The following is a 23,999-nucleotide window of genomic DNA, read 5'->3' on the forward strand; positions in this document are numbered from 1 at the left end:
GTTTTGTTTCTCTTTCTCCGCAGCGATGGCTTTTACTGGCTGGGAGCGCTGAGCACACGTTTGGCCTTATCGAATGAAACAGCGCTGGAATATTTCACGTTGGTAAATATGTGAACAGTAAGGAAACAGGCCCTCGGGCCAAACTCTGCCAGGTCTGCTGCTCTCAGCACAGGCTCGGCTCTGACGGAACGTCTCATTAATGAGAGAGGGAAATGTCACATACAGGCAAGCGGGGCGAAGCATTTTGACTTGCCCCATAAAAGTCCACGTGAAATAATGAGATTCCCTGTTACTACTGCTGCTCGCACACGGTTTGCAAAAAGGGTTGTGTTGTCTTTTAAGAGAACTTGTTGCATTTCCAAATGGAAGTGCACATGCAGATGAAATGCACATCATGAAAATGCACAAATCAGCACTTCCTTGACTTTTGTCATAAAATGAACAAATGGGAATTCTGTGAGAATGACTCTCATTTTACGTCTGCAAACTGTTGCGAGATGACATTATAATCCATTATTAGAGAAGTGGTTTCTCATAGATTTGTTTTGAAATCTAAAATGAACCAATTCATTAATTCCATTCCTAAAATAATGAAGGAATTTTCAGCCATTTTAAAAGGTCACAAACCATAAAAGAAAGGAGAAGACGACGTATGGTATGGGACAGCAGTTTCTCTAATATATTATGAACTCTAGGGCCAGATTTACTAACAGCTTTACTAATTTTACTAACTGATTTATGACGACGCAAACCCTCTTTGGCGTATAGTTATTTTTGTGGCTGAGCTTACTGCATATGCATTTGTAGAAGTTTCCATTTCAGACACAACATTTATTGAAGGAGATATTTAATCTCCTTTTGGGCTCGTCAATTTACTTGTATTTGGGCCATTATTTAACTCCCAAAAAATGTGCTCTTAAACAGACACTTGGTAGATTGTGTTGGTCATTATGGAAATCAATCAATCTATCTGTCCATATATTCATCCATCTATCTGTTAACTTTGAGCGTTGACAATAATGTGTGTTAAAGAATGAAAATTGAATGAATACTTGGCAATACCATCCAAATTTGTGTAAATCACATTCAATCTAACCAGAGCTTAAAGCTTTAAAAACACTCTAAGAGATGATCTAATCCACGACAGACATGAGAGTGGAAATTCATATGTAAAGGCCATTCTGTGCCTCATAAAAACAATTCTTCAAATGGGACCCTGCTTAGCGGCAGAGGATGAGTTTGCTTTGATATCATGCATTTTTGATTAGTCTGGCCTCGGCCAGTCTCCCGATGTGCTGGCGTGTGAAGGGCAGAGAGAGAGAGAGTTTGGAGGTCACGCTCACAGTCTGAAATCCCCACAGCAAACAACCCTCGCGCATCCCAGGAAACAAACACTCCAATATGCAAAGTGCTTATCATTTATCATTGAGGTCCACTAGCGAAATGGTGGTTGAACTCAGGTCAAAGTTTTTTTGCCTTTTTTTTTAAGTGTACCTTGTCTTTTGCAGCCAAAGGCTCAGTGAGGTCTCTCAGTCAGAAATGTAATGGGAATGTATGACCGTTTTGTTCTTTGACAATCTACAACCACATTAACTACCTCTGACATTGAAGTGACTGGCCCAATTAGAGTCAAATGACACTCCTGCGCTGACAAGTGGATAATTATGTGGGAACCCAAGTCGTCTGTGAATCCCTGTTTAACTTCCCTGTCCATCTGTTCCACTTAAAAAAAAATGCTATTTTAACTATCAGCTTTGATCAACAAAAAATATTTTAATTGCATTTATTTGATATTTAATAATATTAATAACAATAAGACATTACATAGTATAAATAACTATATATATTACGATCATTAGCTAAGTATATTTAAATTAGTATATTTAATTTAGTATTTAATAATTAATTTCTCAACTTGTAAGAGAAAATGTATTCAAAACCATTTCACCAAAATTTGGGATGGATTTAAATACAATACAAATAATTTGATAGCTGTAAACATTACATAAGTAAATACACTTTTTTTTTTTTTTGAAAATCTGAAAATGACAGACAACTGCATCTAATGCTTAAAATAAAATTAATTGGAGACCAATTATTATAGACCTGTTATATTTATGGAATGAGCAAAACATGCTACATCTGTAAAGGTTTCCATTGAAATGAACACATATTTTAACATTTCCTGATGTTTTGAATTCAAAGGTTGGGTGACTCATTTCCAATTTAACACATTGATTTTTTAATTTCTATTTCAGACTCATGACTTAAATCTTTAAAAGTGATGAACAGCTTGCTTCGCTCCAAGGCAAGTTTTTATATCGCACAAAGCTGCATTTACTCCAACTAAAGAAGTAGACCGTGACATATGCTGAACCGGAGTTCAGAGATGCCACATTCACAGTTAACGTCGAGCCGTCTTTTATTGTGAGCATCTGCGCTTTTACTCTGACTCGCTCTGAATGAGAGAGAATGCAAGGTGAAAAGCCCTGGTCTTGTTCACAATCCTGCTGTTTGATGTCAGCAGACACAAGGGTGACAAAATGTCACTTTAATCAGCCGTAATTAGGAACGAGGCAGAATACCTCCCAGGGTTTTCTACACACTCAAGATAGCTGCCGTCTAGTGCTTGCTTCACAGTCAGGGTGACAAGAAAAAGAGTGACAAAACAACCTCGGGTCATAGCCATTTATAAATAAAGGTGACGCATCTGACGGATAAAGACCATAAAGCAGCAATAAGCCTTGACTAGAGCTTGTACTAATTCTAATTAATCTTATTACTTAACATCAGATGTATAATGCAATAGAATTCTAATCTATTATTGAGACAAACACTATCATAGATGGAATCATATTTAATCCTAAGGAAACTATGTATAAGAATCAATTATATATGCTCATCATTTCTTGATTGTAGTACTGGAGTTCCACAGGGATCGATTCTGGGACCAATTTTGTTCAGCTTGTATATTTGTACATTATATTAATACAAGATGTATTATTGACTATTTGACAGATTAGAGATTAGTTGGGCATCACAACAATATGGTGGCAAAATATGATGCATTTTGATGACGTTACTCATTCTGATTTGTACATGATGGAAGAGGATGATACAGTACATGTCCGTCGGTCCAGATTTAATCAGATTTATATTATGAAAATACCTCAGGTGCATGTTAGCGGCTTATAGGAAGATTTACTCCCTGCAGCTGCAGATACAGTAGAACAATCTAAAAACAATCTCTTTAATGAAATTTTTTATGCCGCATCTCATCTTGTATAGAATAGGGATTTAAGCAAAAAGCATCCAAAGTACAGATCAGTGAGAGCACAACCTTCTTTTCAGTCAAGGGGAATTATTTTCAGGGGGAATCAGGAAAAGCATATTCCCAATATGATGCTTTCAAGAGTTTTTCTTTTTTTTTTTTTCCCTATTAATCAAGTGTCATTGGAGAGAATCCAGAGGTCTTGTCATTGCGTGAGAATGGCCTACGTGAAGCACGCAGTTTAATCATTGATTTGGTCTCACGTGGGGAACCATGGGATAGCTTATTTCATCTGTTAACCACATTTAATGCAATGTCCTTCCCTTGACTGAGCAGCTCAAATGTTCGTTTTAATGCAGCATTCAGAACTCCGAAAGATTGCATAAGACATATGCAGTAATGCGTCGTAAAATGTATTTTAAACAAAGTAGCCAGTTTCTGACAAGAACAACTCGGGAAACTAGCGGCTCTTCGGGAACAAAAAGGGAAACATAAAAGAGAGTGTTGCAACAAATTTTATTTAACTATCACACGTGTCATATTTTAATATTCACATATAGTACTTACACAATTGTTCAAATGTTTGTGGTCAGTAATAATTTTTTTTTTATTTTAAGTCTTTTATATGATAAAAAAGACTGTAAAAACTGTAATGTTGTGAAACATTATTTGCAATTTAAAAGAACTATTATAATTTAATCCTGTGATGGCAAAGCTGAATTTTCAGCATCATTACTCCAATCTTTAGTGTCCACCACAGTGCCCGTTCCACCACATCCCAAAGATGCTCTATTGGGTGACTGTGGGGGGCCATTTTAGTACAGTCAACTCATTGTCATGTTCAAGAAACCAATTTGAAATGATTCGAGCTTTGTGACATGTTTCATTATCCTTTTGGAAGTAGCCATCAGAGGATGGGTACATGGTGGCCATAAAGGGATGGACATGGTCAGAAACAATGCTCAGGTAGGCCGTGGCATTTGAGCGATGCCCAATTGGCACTAAGGGGCCTAAAGTGTGCCAAGAGAACATCCCCCACACCATTACACCACCACCACCAGCCTGCACAGTCTTAACAAGGCATGATGAATCCATGTTCTCATTCTGTTTACGCCAAATTCTGACTCTACCATCTGAATGTCTCAACAGAAATCGAGACTTATCAGACCAGGCAACATTTTTCCAGTCTTGAACTGTCCAATTTTGGTGAGCTCTTGCAAATTATAGCCTCTTTTCCCTATTTATAGTGGAGATGAGTGGTACCCGGTGGGGTCTTCTGCTGTTGTAGTCCATCCGCCTCAAGGTTGTGTGTGTTGTGGCTTCACAAATGCTTTGCTGCATACCTCGGTTGTAACGAGTGGTTATTTCAGTCAAAGTTGCTCTTCTATCAGCTTGAATCAGTCGGCCCATTCTCCTCTGACCTCTAGCATCAACAAGGCATTTTGGCCCACAGGACTGCCTACTGGATGTTTTTCCCTTTTCACACCATTCTTTGTAAACCTTAGAAATGGTTATGCGTGAAAATCCCAGTAACTGAGCAGATTGTGAAATACTCAGACTGGCCCGTCTGGTACCAACATGTTTTGAACCAACATGAGGATGAGTGAATGATGATGGTGTTACAGCACTCCCGGTCTCCACAGAAAACCTCACAAGTATCTGAAGTCAAAATCGAAGTATGCTCTGAATTTTTTAGCTCTGGTTTAGAAAAATGAACAGAGTATGACATCATCATTTTCATATTGGTATCATAGCAACAGTTGAATTGAAACAAAGCTCTTCCGCTTTTTCTTTCTACCCTTCCCTGCTGTTTCCTCCATTGTGCTGTATCACTGTCCGATGGGAATGCTTGCACACTGATTGTGAGAGGGAAAAAAAAAAGGTTGACTTCCACCGTTCCTCAGCATGCCGCCTGCATGCAGACCCCGGTAATGATATTCTATTGAAGGCTGTTGGGGGGAAACGTGACTGGAAGATTATTTTGAGTCTACTTTTTTTTTGTTTGTTTGTTTTCCCTCCTGCCTCTCCTCTCGCAGTCCCCTTTTCCTTAGGTTCTAATGCTAAGGCTTGCAGACAGAAGAATTGTCTTGCCCAGAGATATCAACTACTCATTATTTTTTGTAAACTCATTTCCAAACCAGATGCTCGTACATCATATTCTGGTGATAAAGCAGATTACCTCAGGAGCAGCTGAACACCGCAAGACAAACTTTGTTTGGTTCTTCCTCCTAATATACGGGAGACAGAAATGACATTGGTGTTATTGGAACCAGTCGCAGCAAGCCCAAAACTATAACCGTGTTTCTCCAAGCCGTACATTTCAGGCGCTGAAGTAGCAAAATAAGAATAAAATGCACTTTACTTATTTATTATTGTGCATTACCTTAAAATAGCTTTAGAGCAGCAGCTACTCTTGTTGATTTGTGTATTTGTGCAGTCTGACACAAGAAGTTCACCTTCAGGAGCTCATTGTTTGAGTACCTAAAACCAAGTCAGAAATACATTTACATTTAATATCAGTGCAATGTTTGTAATGCAGAGATGTGATCTCCTGAGGCTATTTCCAATGCTGAAGGGGGATGAAATGACATTAGTGCGTGAACAGAGAGCACACAACACATTATAAGCTCAGGTAATGGTCTGGATTTACCGCAGTCTGGATTTGGCTTTGTATTGAAGTTTACCACCCTGATGCTTTACTTTGAAATAAACACAGACAGACTAAGTGCTTTGTGAAGATTTGCCCCTTATGTCTGACATGGAGCGGTCTGGCTCGGCTGTGTTTGTATGTGAAAATGCTCAAAATAAACCTTGTAAGAAACAGCACTTCTGTCAAATCTCAACTAAAATCAAAAGTGGCTAGTTTATTTTCTCGTGTAGTTATTGTGCGAGTAAGGGTCATTGGCAAAAAAAAAAAAAAAAAAAAAAAACTCTGTAAAGGCAAAAGACACTGTCCACCTAAGCCTTAAGATTAAACCGTTTTTTTTTTTTTTTACTATTGTCTGTGCTATATGTAAATATTAGAAAAGCTGTTAATCGAATTTATTTAACAATATGCTGATTATTTAATCAAATTATTTAAATGAATGTAATTTGAAGACAGTTTAGCATAAAATACACGAAACCGCCTTAACATGTATTGTTCTTTTTTTCTTTATCAATTTGTTATTCTATCACTGGCCACAGCGATCTATTTCGCAATCAAGTTGGGCCATTTCCTGTGTGTGATTTATTATTATTTTTAATTGTTAATTAAAATTAAGTTAACTTATACTGTAAGATTGATTTCATACCAGCACAAAAAATATATAGTGTATATATAAATAAAACAACCAATAAAAATCTTAATTTCATTTTGTTTTGTTTTTTATTAGGAATTCATATTTTTATTTAGCATGTTAAAAAAAAATCAAAATTGACAGTAAATCCCTTTATTTTAAAAAAAAATATTTCAAATAAATGCTGTTCTCAGAGAAATGTTTACCACAAATATGATCTAGCCAGAAGGTTTCAGTAATAAATAGAGGTGTGACATAATATTGTGTGTTTATTTGTAGTGTTCCTCCTGGCTGCATGGGCTAAAGCCTTGGCATGCTAACTCTGAGCTTTGTGTCGGACTTAATGAATGTCTTGAAGGTGTCATTTTGGAGAAACTTCATAGGCTTAGGTGAGTGTGATTTTTATATATATGTGTGTGTGTGTGTGTGTGTGATATATATTTAATTATGAATTAATACAGTATGTATTTTCTATACTCTTTTTAAATTGAAGAATACATGTTAAAATAATATATATTCTTATAATTATATATAAAAATGTGTGTGTGTGTTTACCACAAATGATTTACATATTTTAATTTAAATTGAATAAATGTTAAAATTATTTATACAACATTTATTAATTTTAATAAAACAATTTTAATAACAATTACTTTATTAATTTATTATATATTTTTATTTTTATTAAAATATAATACCAATTTCTGTAGAGAATGGAACATTTTTGTTACCACGGAACCATCCAAAACAAGGACTATTTTATAGATTTTGAGATCGGATAAAATTGTCTAAATATACAATGAGATAAATCAGCTGAAATGACTAATTAATAAGGTGGGTAAGGTAAAGCAAATAAAGGAATCTCCAGTGGAATGATCTGACCTTTGAGTTTCAGGAGGTGGAAGGAGAATGGAGACACAGGAGAAAAGACTCAAGCATGAGTGAATGGGCTGAACTTTTCCAAGGTCTCCAGCTTGGTCTTCAATTCTCCGCTGGAGGCAGAAGCCCGAGGCGCTGTCTCCACCCCGACGTCCTCGGATTCTCCTCCACTGACACGTGCCATGGAGAAAGAAAGAAAAAACATAGAAATAAAGAGTGGAAGAGTGGCATAAGAAGAGAGAGAGTTCCGTTATCTTCCATCGCTGGCATCTGAAAGATGGACCACCCACTCAACGCTAGTCTCTTTCTCCAGTCCCAGAGGTTTTCCCCAGGTAACTTCTGTCACTTACGATCTATCACTTAGTTCACGAATGAAGTCATGCTGCAGAAGCAGCTTACCTCATTCCTATTTCTGATCTAAAAAAAAAAAAAGTCCTTTTACTTTCAGAGTGGCCCTGATCAAACACAAGGGTGGTCATTCATCTTCAGTCATCGCAGAATGATTTTAACGACTTTGAATTTTGGACCTTCCCTTTGAAATGCATTTTTTATGGAAGTTTGTTTCAATATTGCAATTCTGACTTTTTTTTCTTCAAAATTTCAAGATGTAAACTCACAACTGCTAGTTATAAAGTCATAATTGCTGAATATTAACGTAGTTGTGATAAATAGTGCAACATATTAACTTTATAACATGCAATTGCAAGTTTATATGTCACAATTCTGACTTTTTAACTCGCTTTTGACACGTTAAAAGAGTCCATGTAACTTCTCTTCCATTATGGCTCTGGGAAAAAATGATCAATTTAAATGATATAAAATTATACATTTAGTATATAGCAATAGGTCACATGACACACAACAGCCAATGGCATTTAACATCACACTTTGAATGTCTAAATGAGTGTGAGATTTGAGTGGAAAGGATGATTAGCTTGATAGTTAAATGGAATTAGACAGTTTTAACATTCAAAAATCAATGACAGAAATATTACAGTTTGTGTTCAGTAGTGACGTAAATGAGTTGGTGGTGCAGGGTTGAAGTCCCTATTCAGTGGCTTTTCCGTATGAGAGCTTGAGAGTAGCCAAGAGCCTCGGCAAACTGCGGATATGATGGTGGGTGTGTGTGTGTGTGTGTGCGTGCGTGCTCATTATGGGTCAGAGAGAATGACGACCCTGGTCTCTACTGTTGAGGCAGCTTTATGACTGTTCACTTCTGTAAAAGAAGGTGTCCACAGAGGGCTATAACAGCAAAGACTGACTCAAAGTGACTGTAGCTTTGAGCCAAGGTGAGGCTGTGAAGAACAGAATGTGTGCTGAATAGACACTTTTGCCTCGGGATCTGTTGCTTCTTGGGTCTGATGTGAATTTTCAACACAAACCATATTAAGGATAGATATTACCTTCCAAGCCCTGCCAAAGTCCCTTGCTAGTTGCTACCTACAAGTAGTATTGAAACTACTCTTATTCACTGTTGTTTCATTGTGCCTGTACTTTTAAAAAATGTAGTTATATCTTGCCTTCGATGAATCTCTCATGTTTTCGTGTTCCTCTTTTGTATGTCGCTTTGGATTTAAATGTTTTTTTCAAACTGTTCTCTGTTGAAATTAGAAGTGGTATACTGGTTCAGAAACATGAAGCATGAGAGGTAGGTAACACTTTATAATAACTACACGCTAATAATCATTAGTTAAGCATGAGTAAACCATTAATTCGTCATTCATAAAGCATTAATAGACATTAATAAGCAGTTCATAAATACAGCTATAAATGCTTTCTTCTTGATTTAAAAGCATATCTCTAATTTGTTTAATAATTGTATTTTCATCCTTTATTAATGAGCAATTTATCATTTCTAAATGAAGAATTGCATTTTTTATTAACCAGTTATTTAAGAGTTTTCAGTGGTTCATGCGATTACTTAGAGCGAGTAAGTAAATGATTAATAAACTATTTAAATGTACATTCATACGTCTTATTATTCAGACATATAGTGATGGTAACTTAATGTGTTAATAAATGCTTTATTAACATGTATAAATGCTGTAATTAAGGGTTAATTTGGGTAGTTGTAAAGCATTTAGTAGTGGTCAGTTAACTATGTTCGTGAGCTCATCTAAAGTGAGGACTAGTCATGCCTTGTGAAGCATTTTTAAAGGCTGTTAAATATGTTCTGTATCACTGCGTTGTGTTTGTTGCATTTTACTGTTTAGAAGATTGACGTGTCTTTAAATCACCTTTATAAATGCTTTACAAAGCATGAATAGTCCTCACTTTAGATTAGCTCACAAAAATAGTTAACTAACCACTACTAAATGCTTTATAACTACCTGTATTTACTACATTTACTTACACTTTCTAAGTGATCTTATGAATGACTGACAACTCTTAAACAACTGGTTTGTAAATAATGTTATACTTCATTTAGAAATTATTAATTGATCATTAACAAAGTATGAAAATACAATCATTAAACGCATTATAGATATGCTTATAAATCAAGAAAAAAACATGTATAGCTGTATTTATAAACTGCATATTAATGTCTATTAATGTTTTATAAATGATGAATTAACTGTTTACTCATGCTTAACTAATGATTAATAGTGTGCAGTTATTATAAAGTGTTACCTGAGAGGTATTTTGCTCTTTTTTAGTGTGTATTACATAGAAAAAAAATAACAACATATGAGTTTAAAACGAGTTCGGAATTTTTGGTCAGCTAGTCCTGTAAAGGTCTTTTTATCAGTATGCAAAAATCTTCTGTGAGCTATTTGATGTAACAGCATGCTAATCAGAAAACCTTGTCTGCAAGACTGTAAAGATCCTTGTTCTGTCTCTACGCAGAGTTCTTACTTCGTCTTTGGATTGTGTTCAAGGTCAGTGCGGCTTTCTTCCCTGCTCTCTCAGACAGGAAGCAAGCAGGACAGAGCCGACTAGCATAGACACCGTTTATTGTCACCATGCGGTCTGCAAAAAAAAAAAAAAAAAAAAAGAAAGAAAAGGGGACAGTGTGTGCATGAATAAAAAATGCTAAATTCATGAAAGTTTTAGTTCTTTGTGTATAGAGATTTAAGGTTGTGACTTGATGTCAGTGGTGATGAGAGTGGAGTTTGCTGATGACTTCATGTTTGCGACATCAAGTCCGGTGTTGGATATAGTGGCGTTCACGGTTATCCCTGTGTTTCCAGGAACTCTTGGCTTGTTTATCCTTGTGGACTGAACACGAAGCGCATTCCATACAATGCCACGGACATGTGTCGTGCTCAAGATCCGAGACACGTTTTCTGTCAAAGGCGCAGAGCTGTTTAATCCTCAACAAAGGTTTGGAGAATACGGAATGAAATTAACATTATTTTAAGAGCACAAAATTGAATAAACAAACCCTGGAGCTGAATTACGGAATCTATTTACAGTGCGTAATTGGAATGGGGCGTCTAGACTCGAGCCTATTAGACACAGCTTAGCTGCCTTTTACATCTTTGATTCCACAAACTGGACTAATCTGGGAAAATAATGAACTCCAGGGAGCAAGTATCCACCTGAGGCAAATATAAATCTCAATAAAGCAGAAAACAACAGCGGCTGAATGAGAAAAGTAGATACTGCAGAGGCACACTGATGTACATGAGCATGAAACATTGATCTGCTTCAGGCACGTGCTGAGTGGGAGGGGTTGGGGGGTGCTCGAGCCCCTGCCCTATTTCAAAATTAATCAAAATTGCAATGATATTATTGTGGTCAATAAAACAAAATGCATTTGATTATAATTAACATGATGACAATGTGTGTACAAAAGTAAAGTAGCCTAAATTCACGTTTATTTTTACGTTTCTGCCATGTATGAGGTGTTGTTGCTATTGGTTGCGTCAGTTGCTTCGGTCTTGACTGCACACGACATTCGCATATGATTGTCGCATTTCGCCCCCATTTGTCAGTTGCACGAAACTTTGAAATTATTCATGATGCAAACGTTACCCTCGCCTATTCACAATGGTAAAATGAATGATTTCAATGAATGTAACGCATGTGTGAATATATCCACACAAAACAAATGACCCTCAATACATTTTAAAAAAAACGTAGTCGATTTTATAGAGGTAATCAATATAAATATTGACTTAATAATTATAAAAAATTATTAAAACTGACATTTTACAGATATAGTGTGTTCCAGGCCACCATTAACAACCTGATCAACTCTATCTGAAGGAGATGTGTGGCACTGCGTGAGGCAAATGGTGGTAACAACTGGTTTTTGGACCAAGATTAATAAAAGCTGTAAATATAATGACATTGTTCATTGTTAGTTTGTTAATGCATTAACTAATGCTAACAATTCATTCATTTCATTTATTATACAGGAAAATTTATAGTAAAACGGGCCTGGCTCAGTTTAAAAACTGGTTTACAGCTGGTTCCTGTTCTGCAGCAACATAAAACAATATTATAAAAACATCAATCTCAGCACATTTATACAAGACATTATTATTGACTAGATAGATATAAACAAGTAAAACATAAAATACAAGACTAAAAACAGTACATGAGCAATCAGTACAAGTTTGACTATTAAGAAGAAACTGTTTGACTTTTTGAAATATGTGAAGGACAATAATGTTCGAATATGATGGGGAATGTAATTCCAAATTTTCGTGTAAATGTAGAAAACGATTTCTGACCATAGTTATTTTTTTACTGTGGAACTGGAAAGAGTGCCTGCGAGACTAACCAAGTAAGGCGCAGTGGTCTCAAAATTTGTGTCGGAAGAAGACCTGTAAGTGCAGGTGAAGAGCTAACACGAAAATAAAATGCAACAGCATGGCTGGTTACACCTTGTTGTAAAGAATACCAAATATGTTCATTTAAAGGCATCTTGACTTGGTTTTACTTTTTTGCAGCTTGTTTGAACTGTCCCTGAACGATTGATTATCACATCTGTGATTATGTAAATTGCCTGCCTTTATTTTATATCGCAGTTCGTCGACCAGAGAAAACAACCAGGTCAAGCGCTAATGGCATTGAACATGTCCCATCCCAGACATCCCTGTGGGTCTCCTCCCTCCTGGAAAATACCAGGATACATCTCACAATTGTAAAGCTTCCTTTTGACCCGTCCGTCACCTGCCGTTTCATTCCTTCAGGAACTTCACGTACAGAAATGTCCCAGTGTTCCACTCATCAAACATTCCTGCTGGGTAAGATTTTTACAGTTTGAGTTGGAAATAATTGAAAAGTAAGCTATTTTGCACTTCGTACATACACTCTCAGAAAAAAAAAAAGGTACAAAAGTTGTCACTAGGGCTGTACCCTTTCCAAATTTCCAAACGTTGCATATTGATACCTTAAAGATACATATTAGTACTTTAAGTGTACATATTAGCAGCTTTGGAAAAGGTACAGTGACAGCTTTTGTACAACAAGGTGCTTTATACTCTGAAAACTAAAACTAGTGATTTTTAGGAGGTCACACTAAATATGATATTAAACGTTTTATTTGCTGAACATGTTCTATTGGTTTTGAAATTCTTGCAACCCTGTTGCAACTTCAGATTTTGGCACTGAATGCCTGACTACATTTCAAAACCCTGATTTCTGTGATTTTTGTTATTTTCTTGCCAATAGGCTAAACCTCAACAAAATATAATATCAAATATGACATCATCAGCTAATCAGGTGATTGGCTCAAAAACCTGTACCTGGAACAAATATGACTGAATTCAAATCACATAGGCTATTGTACTGCTTGAATGTTGTAAGTGGGTTAATCCATGAATATCTATGCATTGAACCACCTGATGTGAATTAGAATGAATTAAAATAGTTTAGTGCATAGCCAGCCGTGGATTATCCTGGTTATAACATGGTCATTTGCCAACAGTTGAAGATTTTATTGATGTTTGCAGCACAAGATTTGACCGCAAGGGTAATATTGACGGTATTTTCGTCTCGTTAGATCTAACATTCGGCCTGCTTTGTAATCAGACACAGATGAAGTACTATTAAGATTACATTTATACGTATTCATTATCAAGTGAGAGATGAGTGTGATTACCTGCGTCTGCAGCGTCTCTCTACTAGTGAAGCCACGGGTTTCAAAAATGTCCAAAACAGCATCAGAAATAAAATGTAAAGATTCAGCAGTGAAGGTATTTTAATTTTATGTGTGTGCGCAAAGCAATCTCTGATCTTTGTGTTTGAGTGATATAATGTGTGTGTGAGTCAGCACATTAATATATAACAGTGATTAACCTGACTGGAACTACCTGTGCATTAAATGGTTTTATTGCACACCTTCCAGCTAATCAGTATTCACACAGACAGACCATGGTGTGTGTGTATATACAGTATATATACCAGCCAATATTTCTGTCAGCAAAAATATCGGTAACCCTATATATAGAGCACCTGATCGTGCAGAGTTTTTACAACCGAGCATTAACTTCCAGTAATATTGTTTCCTAAGAGACACCGCGGAACATTCTTCTCAGTGCTAAATACAGCGGGAGCCCTACAGGTGAGATTTCAGATATCTCGCAGAGGAAGTCTACCTGAGGTCAATCATTTGAAGCATGCCATGACCAAATTAAATCCCGAGGGAAGAATAATTGGGTTACGGCGGGCCGTGGCGCAGTGGCGGGATATATAATTTCCCTGGAAACGTGTTAGTCCACCATATTGGCAGATCGGAGAATTAATCCCTTCTTTCTTCTTAATCCTTTTCCTTATCATAAGATTATGAAAATCCTGATCCCCCTTCTCTCAGATATTAAACTGCATCCATAATACAACTCTAGGCTTAAAGAAATCAATGGCAGCTCTCTCGTCCGGTACTTGTGGCTCAAGAGCACTTTGTTTTGAGTTTTCTCTCAGTAATTTGTAATTCTGCACCTCGTTCTGCCACCCGAGAATGAATAATGTGTGAGGGGCCGTCCGACGTTGGCATTCTGAGTGCGCCAATCTGCTCAAACAGACACAAATTGGAAAATCGCTCCAGTTGAATTTTCATTCATTCGAGGGCTGAGCCACTGGCAGGGTTATTTCCTTACCTCAGCTGCCTGTGCCGACACTCACTCCTCGCTGACACGCTGTGTGTGTGTGTGTGTGTGCTCGCGTGGCGGTTTTTGCTGTACATGACACCTGATATTGCACCAAGCTCATTTCCTCTTTTCATCCTTTTGTATTGGGGAGGGGGGCGTTCGTCCTCCAGTGACCCGACTGACCTCTGCTCAGGTATTCACGTGTCTCTGAGCTGGGCGGAAAAATTCCTCCCCAGTATGCCATGAATCACAATGCAGCAGAGGCAATCTGAGATAGATTCAGTTCTGAGGGGGTATGAGAAATGAAAATGCGCTAGATGTATATATATCCACATATATAATATATCACCCTGCGTGCCTTGAATCCAGCCCAGGGCACATCTCAATAGTGGCATTTTACATCCTAATTTCAGTTTAAATGCTCCAGGATACAATAAATGAGACAGTGGCCCTAGAGGTGATGTAATTTGTCTTATAGTATCCGCATAGTAAGATAGGATGAGGAAGGCTTGATTTCGCATCAAAACACCACTCTGTTTGTTTAGTAATCTGAACTGTAGCATAGACTCAACCGATTGATTGGAACTGCATGTTGATTGGACTAATGTAGATGTTGAGGAAAACCTGTTTTTTTTTTTTTGCTGTTCCGTTTGGTGATGCTAATAGTAAAGATATTATGCCATCTTTACACGTTTATCTTCATTATTCATCTGTACATAAGCAAATTCTTTCTTCGTGTTTTTTTGTTGTACATTATTTAAAGGAGCCTGTGTTACAGTGTAATTATGCACATTGTAAAATGATAAAATCAATAAGTTATGACAACTAATGTTTTTAAATTGCTTCAGGGATTGTCCACTTTTTTTGGAAATAGGCTCATTTTACCACTCCCCCAGAGTTAAACAGTTGAGTTTTACTGTTTTCGAATCCATTCAGCCGATTTTGTGATATTTTGAAGAATATCAGTAACCAAACCATTTCTGGTCTCATTGACTTCCATAGTGGAAAAAAAATATACTAGAACCAGAAACTGTCTGGTTACTGATATTCTTCTAAATATCAGAAAATCGGCTCAATGGATTCGAAAATGGTGAAACTCAACTGTTCAACTGTAAAATGAGCCTATTTCCAAAAAAAAAAAGTGGAGTATCCCTTTATGCAATTTTCATCTTTTTTAAATTATGCAAGAATCAAGAAAACATTTTTTTTAACTCCATTTCAGTTCAGTGTATTTTAAGTTGAAATTAAAACACCCAAGCTGATTGTATTTCAAAGTTTGCAACTTTTTTTAACGACGTGTACTTCCTATTTGGTTAGGATTAGGGTTTGTTTTAGGGTTATTTCAACGCTATCTCACGACCAATGTCTACACTTTGTCTAAACCCTAGTGATGGGTAGGTTCAGGGGCGTGGTCATTCATATGAATTAATATGAAATTGGAAACTCGTAAAATATATGTGATTTAGCAAATCTCGTACGAGTGAGGTAATATGAATTCATATGCGTTAGCCACCTCGTAAAATACGTACGAATTGCAGTGAAATCGGGTTGGTTAGTTGCACTTAATTATGCATAATTATTATATATAGTTACATGTAACTTGTAACAAGGACACTGTTACCATATTTTTTATATACACTCCCAGTCAAAAGCTATCAATTATATACACTATCAATCAAGGATGCATCAAAATTGCAGTAAAAACAGTAATATTGTGAAATATTATTGCAAATCAAAACTAATATATTTTAAAGTGTAATTTATTCCTTAGATGACAAAGGTGAATTTTCAGCAACATCGTTGCAGATGATCATTTAGAATAGTTTCTTGCACTTTGTCTATCTTTATAAATGGTTTTAATCAAATTGCAAGAATGATAATGTTCTATATTAGGTTACAAGTTGACTGGTCGATTTATAATTATATTTGTTGTGTTCATTTTGCACCCATATGTTTCAGTAGGATCCAGTGATTTTGATCAAGTCTTTATTTGATGTGCCCGCTAGAGTGCTACAAGTAGCTTTATATCTTTTGTCTTTTTAGAAACTGATTAAATCTTCGAGAAGACAGAGTCATAGAACGAGAGGTCGTAACTGGTGTTGAGCTGCCTCAGGAAAACGCTGCTTCATTAGCAGATTTTTAGTCCCTCAAAATGTCATTTATTCTCTCAAGGCAGGATGACCCCTCGTAATCCAGTGCGCCCCCTGACCATCCCTGAAATACGCCATTACCCCCCTGTTAAAATCTCACCCCAGAGAGAACCTTTGAAAGCACATATACGTGCGGCAGACGGCGGGACGGAGTGCATGGAGAAGTGCATTATCTTGTCGAGTTGTTTTCTTTCTATTAAATCTCATCAGTTTGAACAGGTGCAGCAGTCGACAGTGTCAGATGAGGTCTGCAGATATATCACATCAAACACACCATGATCAAGGCTAAGCTCAGGACGGTGTGAGGAGACAGATTACACACACACACACACACAATGAACTTTCCCTCTCAACAAAGGAGATTAAGGAGTGAAAACTAATTCAACCTCCTTTCACACTTTTAATTGGGTTTCGAAAAATAAATCAAATCCACAATTTTTTTTACGCTTGTCTTAGAGTCAAATAATACACAAACATCCCTGGATTCAAAACAGCAGAAATGTATTTAAGAGCATATATGATTTTGGCTGTCATGTATCAGGGAACAATTTTTTTTTTTTTTTTTTTTTTTTTTTTTTTGATGCTGTAAATTCAGCTTTGCATCACAGGAATACATTTCCAAATATGTTTTATAAAAAAAAGAATTTCAAAAGGAAATTTAGAAGATTTTTTTTTGTTGTTTTCATCTACATTTAGTACTAATGCATGAAAATGATCAATATGTCAAAGACCTCATAAGGTTTATTAACTTTAGTACTATTATTTATGAAGAAGCATAATATGTTATGAAGTCATCATATCTACATTGACATGATTTTTTGCCTGTGTGACCTTCAATCAGGCCTTAGTTCTGTAATCAAAATGAACGGACAAAGACAATTCCTCTTGATAAGCTTTTAAGTCATCTACAGAGTTCGCTTTGATCAAGGGAATAAGGCATATGGACTTTCTATTCAGCGTCTTCCGATTATAGGGGTCGTGTGTATCCTGCAGTGAGTCCACAAAATCTGTAATCCTCCCCGCTGATTCTGACTCGAACGACAAGCGCTAAAGCCTTTTCCTTCTTAGTGCACATCAATATATCATGGCCTTAATCTTCATTAGCAGTTCATTAACAGTGTGCATGCAAATAAGCCAAACATGCAGTAAGTCTCAAGTCGGCATCAGTGCACTTTTAAGTACACATAACGTAAAATGCAATCAGATGTCTGATTTGAAAGAAGATTTGCGCCGCGGCTGAACATCAGTGTAATGACTATCTCTAAGAGGACATTTCTTTGAGGTTTTTTCTCTTTGAAGTCTTAAACCATCAACAGAAAGAATTCATTTAACCAAATTACATCAGTACAGTGGAAAGACATGCTAGTTTAGTTGGCTAACTGTGTTTGTCTGTAGAATACAGATTTAATGATTGTTTTGCCTTGCATAGATGAGCATTTAGTCTCGCTTACTGTCTAATGACTCATTTACACATTCGTTTGCATGCTGATAGGCTAATGAACCACCATGGTTGGTGTTTGATGATTCATTGAGGCAGTGGTGGTCACCCCACTCCCAGAATAAAATAAATAAGAAATTCAAGATATATTTTAAAATAACATATGCTTTGTGCATAAGCTGAAGTTTAAAGTTGACATGAAATGGAAGTTGTCCTAATCGGTAAGACTTTACTTGAAGGGGTGTGCATAAGACTGACATGACACCTTCATAAACATGACATGACATATGTCTTGAGATGTCATGTCAGTCTTATGAACACCCCTTCAAGTAAAGTGTTACCAAATAATCTTGTCTTCTCTATTGTAACATACTGTATATCTGAGTGAAATGGCTTCTCGAACAAGAAAAAAAGTATCCCGGGACTTTTTTTTTTTTTGTCCATTGGGAATTGATTGGGTGGTTGTGGTTTACTATTGGTCGATCTCATGTGACTGACAGGTTGTCCCGCCCTCACGCCAGTAAACGCGTCATCAGAGAAGAGATGAGATATCGCTGCAGGGGAAGTTATTTTGAATAAAGATTAAAAAGGCACGTGAATTAAAAAATAATAATAATTGTGCACTGATAAATAATTTATAATAAGTTCCAACATTCCATAAAGATCCTGTCATGATGACTTTAATTATGCATAGTAAATGCAACATTTAATAATTAAATATTTATTGTTTTATTAAATGTTGTTTTTGCAACAAAACCAAAGAATTTTATGCCTGTTATTTTATATTATTTATATACTTGTATAGTATTTATTAATATTTTGAATTATATTTTATTTTACTTTTGTTTTGTATTTTAATTTTAGTTATTTTTAATGTGCTAGTTTTTTTTTAGGTACTTAAACTTATTTTAGTTAGTTGCCAAACTTTAGTTTCTCGTATTCTATTTATTTTATTTTATTTGAATAAATAAATACAATGCTGTTTTCATGTTAGTATGTTATTGATAGCAATAAGATTAGCACATTTTTATATAGAGAATTTGGCAGGATGAAGTGGTATAGGAAAAGAAGTCTGACAGACAGAGAGAAAGAGAGAGACTGCAATGCAATTGTGTTCTAAGGATAGGTCATACACTTAGGGATGACTGTTGTGCCTCTAAATTCCCTCTCTTACACACACACACACACACACACACATCAATGGAAAACTGCAGCACAGAGAGACAGCATGACTGTCATCTTTCCAGTTCAGCACACAAGGGCCATATGCCACTTGGCCGCATACAAAAAATGTCAAAAAGGGCAACATGCATTTCATTTAATCCACACAGCTGTGAAATCAACATAAAAAATGTTTGCAATCCATTTTATCCATTGTTTGGACAGAAAAAAGCAATATGCATGACAGGTGGTTAGATGGGGAGAGCCTAAAAAAAAATAAGAGGACTTGATGTCAGCCAAAAAGGAAAGTCGTTTCAGAGGCAGAGCATGTTAGTTCTTTTTTTTTTTGTTTTGTTTTTTTTGTAACATTCACTGATTGGTTGTTCAAAGTAAGACCAGGATCATGAATTAATAACTTGGGTATTTAGAGATATTGTAGACACGATGAACTACATATGAATTTTTTTTCGTGTTCCATTAGTAGATATTTTTGAGCCTGCCAACAAACAAAAAGGCACTCAAGGTCTGCTCTCATATTACTTTTTGTAAAGAAATCTGTCTTATCTTGCGCTCTCGTTTTTCTACATCTGTAATTACCGTCTCGGTTGGCCCTCGGGGGTTTGGGGAATCGGTGTCTAAAAGGTGGAAAAATAACTGGTACTATTTCATCCACTAGGGTGATAAGCTGTGACTTAGTCGCTCTAAATTGAACACTTTTGTAATTCCATCTCTATGCGGCATCATAAAAATAATTTACACATAAAGTCTGAAACGTCGCTTATATTTTTCCCAGTACGCTTGTCAGATACCAATCTGGCTGGATATGCTTTGAAACTAACAATGCGATTAATTTTTCCCCCCAGACACCACAACGGATTGATTCGGTTTGTATTGTCGTGTTACAACTGTACCATGGTTCTAAAGCTGTAGAAGAAGACCTTGTGTGACAGAGTGTGACAATCTACTCTAGCTGTAACATGGCAGAGTGATCATAACCTCACATACTGAAGATGAGTTCATCGCCAAAGCTCTGACAGCCTACTGTCACAGTGACTCTGGCTACGGCTGATATATGGCATGAAAAGAAGATGCACTCGCAGCCAGCAATATGTCACCGCTTGCTTCCCTCCAACCACAGCAAACAGTCTCCCTCTCCCTATTGGGAATGAATTTGCAAGCATTTGACCTTGAGCTCTTTGTTGTCGGAATACTGATGCGCATTTGACACGTTTGATATATAATCTGTTGAAATCCACACTGTGCAAGTTGGCATGCGTCAATATGAATATTGACAATACTGTATAAGACAATAATTATTTTGATGTTATTTTAAAATTCTACACGGAAAGCTAAAAATCAATTAGAAAATGGAGACCCCAAGTTACTTTAGTAACTTGTCAAGAATATTAGTAGTCAGGAGACTGACTTTTTTAGAGTTCAGGTTAGAATAAGTTGACATGCAGTTGCAAAGTTAGTTAGTCAGTCTGTTGGTGGAGCATCAAAATAAAGTGCTAGCAGATATTAAGCAGACAGTCTACTAATACTCTTATGAGAGTTAATTGACATTTAGTTGCAAAGACTTATATTTAGTAGAATGTCTGTGGACCATTAAAATAAATCATTAGCTTATTTGTATATTTGATAAACATAGAATTAGTTGTTTTATTAAATTATTAAAGGAGTAGTTCACTTAGTTTAAAAAATTTAAAAACCTTTACTCACCCCCATGTCATCCAAGTCCATGTCATTCTTTCTTCAGTCGAAAAGAAATTAAGGTTTTTGATGAAAACATTCCAGGATTTTTCTCCATATAATGGACTTCACTGGGAACCAAACGGTTCAAGGTCCAAAAAAGTTTATAAAAGCTTATAAAACTTAAACTTTTTTTTTTTTTTCTTTAAATGAGCGATCATTTCGCTTGATAAGACCCCTTTTCATCGTCTGGAATCGTTTAAAGCCCTTTGAACAGTTTGCAGTTTTTCACTGAAAATGTCTTTCGTACCTTGAACTGTTTGGTTCCCATTGAAGTCCATTATATGGATAAAAATCCTGGAATGTATTCATCAAAAACCTTAATTTCTTTTCAACTGAAGGAAGAAATTGGTGCCGAAATACTATAGATATGCTGGATACTGTATATTTGGACTATAAGACATGTTAATAGTTTAAACACACTTGAACCAGCTAACCAAGGGCTGTCTCTTGGCCCATACCCTTAAATGATGTTATAATGTTGGGAATAGTGAATGAGGGAGGATTTCGGTCATAGCCGATGTCTTCATGATTAGAAACGTCCAGTCAATGGGGTTGGGGCTAAATTCTGCAGGACGTTGAACCTTCATGGGCAGGACTAAATACCCACTAAAAGACAGCAATGAACTGCTTAGATTTCTCTTATTAGATCACACATATATCTGTAGAGTTTCAGAAGAGATTTCAACAATGCCTTGAAGTGTGCTCAAAATCTGAAATCAAAAGTATAATATTTGAATATGAACTCTTAATATTTTTCATTCTTTTAGACCAAATCTGAACCATGCTATCCACATCGATAGTACAACAATATCATTTTGCTGTATTTCAACAATTTTCTGATTTGTTCGTTATTATTTCTCCTAAGGAATTTTAGGAGAAACATCTTAGAAGCTGATACTCAAGAGCAACATATGAGCAATAACAATTCCCTCCAGTAAGGCCCCGGAGGTTTTCTTTTTCCAATCATCATGCCTGTGACCCAGTTGACTAAGTTCCTTAACTCGACCCGCTGAAGTTAATCTAATCAAGCCTGCATGGTCTCTGAGGTTAATTGTATCTGGAGAGTCCAGGCGTTTCTTCTGATCTGGTGTGGATGATGTGTTTCCTGCCTGACTCATTTGTGCTTTAGGGCAAAGAAGTCACATACTGGGAGTGAAAATGAAAATGAACTTATAGTTGGTCAGATGTTGCATGTCTAAACTGACCAAGTGGAACCAAAACACATGCTAATGCATGCATGACGACGCTAATGCAAGGACGTGACTGTATTTGCAAGATTATGAAAAAGGGTATCATTTGTGTCCCTAAGAGTGTTCCAGGCCGCAGGTCATTAATGTGTGGATTAGATCCTGAAAGTGGAGTCAGTACTTCACTCTTATGGACATTGCCTGTTTCAGCAGATGTTATTCTTATGTACATATGCTATTGTTGTTGTACTCGAGACCGGTCTTGGTCTCGACACCAGTTTCAAGACCACTTTTGATGGTCTCTCGGTCTTGTCTCGGACATTGAGGTTTCTCGAGTATTTTAGCTCTTTTCCCGCTGTCTTCCCGTTTTAGTATTTTCCCGTAAAATATCCCGTATTTTTACGGTCTGACTGTGTGAGACGTACAAGCTCGGACAGATTCGGCTTGAAGTCGTTCATCCTCGGACTCGACGCACGCGCTGTCACTGAAAAAGCTGTACACAGACATGCGAAATGAGGTCTTGCCGGTCTTACTCACCCGGCGCGTCGTTTTAGCCGCTCGTGCGGACGCATCGAATATAAAGGCTTTACTCCATGTTAGCGTGCGCTCTTTAGACTTTTAATGGTTAGTGCTTTATTTTTAAAGTTTGAGGGTAAGAATCGTGTGAAAGAAAAAAAAATCCCCCAAAAAATATTTTGGGGATGGATTCCGGGAAATCTCACTTATTTTCAATGTTCAATGTTGACAGCTATGGACAAGACCATAACTGTGAACATATCACTAATTTGCCAGGATATTGACTAATTTTTTTTAACATCCTTGCTTTTATTGTATGTAAAATGTAATGATTGAAATCCAAGCAATAACGTGACTCATTGGTCATTGCTAATTATGTATTTTTGTTTCTGCTGCCCGTCACCCATGTATTCATGTTCATGTATTGTTAATCAAAGGCGGAGAAAAGTGAAGACTTGTTTTACATTCTGTACTAAATGATGGAAGTCACCCAGGAGTATTGAATAAAGATGGATTCGGCTTCACTCTGTCTTGCTCTTGTCTTGGTCTCGGCCCCTAAAAGTCTTGGTCTTGTCTTGGTCTCGGCCCCTAAAAGTCTTGGTCTTGTCTTGGTCTCGGCCCCTAAAAGTCTTGGTCTTGTCTTGGTCTCGGCCCCTAAAAGTCTTGGTCTTGTCTTGGTCTCAATACACTCTGGTCTTGCTCTTGTCTTGGTCTCAGCCCCTAAAAGTCTTGTCTTGGTCTCTGCCCCTAAAAGTCTTGGTCTTGTCTTGGTCTCAGCCCCTTAAAGTCTTGGTCTTGTCTCGGTCTCAATACACTCTGGTCTTGCTCTTGTCTTGGTCTCAGCCCCTATAAAGTTTTGGTCTTGTCTGGGTCTCAATACACTCTGGTCTTGCTCTTGTCTTGGTCTCGGCACCTAAAAGTCTTGGTCTTGTCTTGGTCTCGGCACCTAAAAGTCTTGGTCTTGTCTTGGTCTCGGCCCCTAAAAGTCTTGGTCTTGTCTCGGTCTCGGCCTCCCTCGGTCTTGCTCTTGTCTTGGTCTCGGCACCTAAAAGTCTTGGTCTTGTCTTGGTCTCGGCCCCTAAAAGTATTGGTCTTGTCTTGGTCTCGGCCCCTAAAAATCTTGGTCTTGTCTCGGTCTCGGCCTCCCTCGGTCTTGGTCTTGTCTTGGTCTCTGCCCCTAAAAGTCTTGGTCTTGTCTTGGTCTCGGCTCCTAAAAGTCTTGGTCTTGTCTTGGTCTCTGCCCCTAAAAGTCTTGGTCTTGTCTCGGTCTCGGCCTCCCTCGGTCTTGGTCTTGTCTTGGTCTCTGCCCCTAAAAGTCTTGGTC

Source organism: Pimephales promelas, chromosome 22, assembly GCF_988280905.1.
Source record: "Pimephales promelas chromosome 22, fPimPro1.hap1.1, whole genome shotgun sequence".
NCBI classification, from domain to species: domain Eukaryota; kingdom Metazoa; phylum Chordata; class Actinopteri; order Cypriniformes; family Leuciscidae; genus Pimephales; species Pimephales promelas.